Below are 549 nucleotides of genomic sequence, written 5' to 3' on the forward strand. Positions count from 1 at the left end.
GGGAACACTTCTCAAAAATAACCTGCAGTTGTTTCCTTCAAAATTCTTACATGCATGAAATGTACATACATCAAGGTACATTTGTACAAAATTTCATGAAAAAATATTCATTTTCCTGGAAGTTAAGAGGAATTTAAGTGATATTTCCGAATATTGTACCCCACCCACTTCCAAAACACTTTCACCGAAATTTTTTGAGAGAGCGAGAGAGGAAGAGGGGGAGAAATGAATAGAGATTGAGAGCAATGTGTATGTTGTTGTCACAGGTCATGTATGTGTGGTTGTGTGTGTTTTTACGTATCTATGTTATGAAAAATAGGTAAAGAATACCGAGATGAAAGTTTAATCTATGACGTTGTATGTATCACTTCCTCTCTCTCTCTCCCTCTCCCTCTTTTACTCTTACTCACTATATTTTTATGTTGAGCGCGTGTGGAAGAATGGCGTTCCAGGTAGAAAGGATGAAATATAAAAGTTGCTAGAAACAACAGCCAAATCTCCCTTAAATCACACAAAGTAAACGGAATTTTAAAAATCTAATTACTGCAC

Source organism: Octopus bimaculoides, chromosome 3 (genome assembly GCF_001194135.2).
Source record: "Octopus bimaculoides isolate UCB-OBI-ISO-001 chromosome 3, ASM119413v2, whole genome shotgun sequence".
Classification (NCBI taxonomy): domain Eukaryota; kingdom Metazoa; phylum Mollusca; class Cephalopoda; order Octopoda; family Octopodidae; genus Octopus; species Octopus bimaculoides.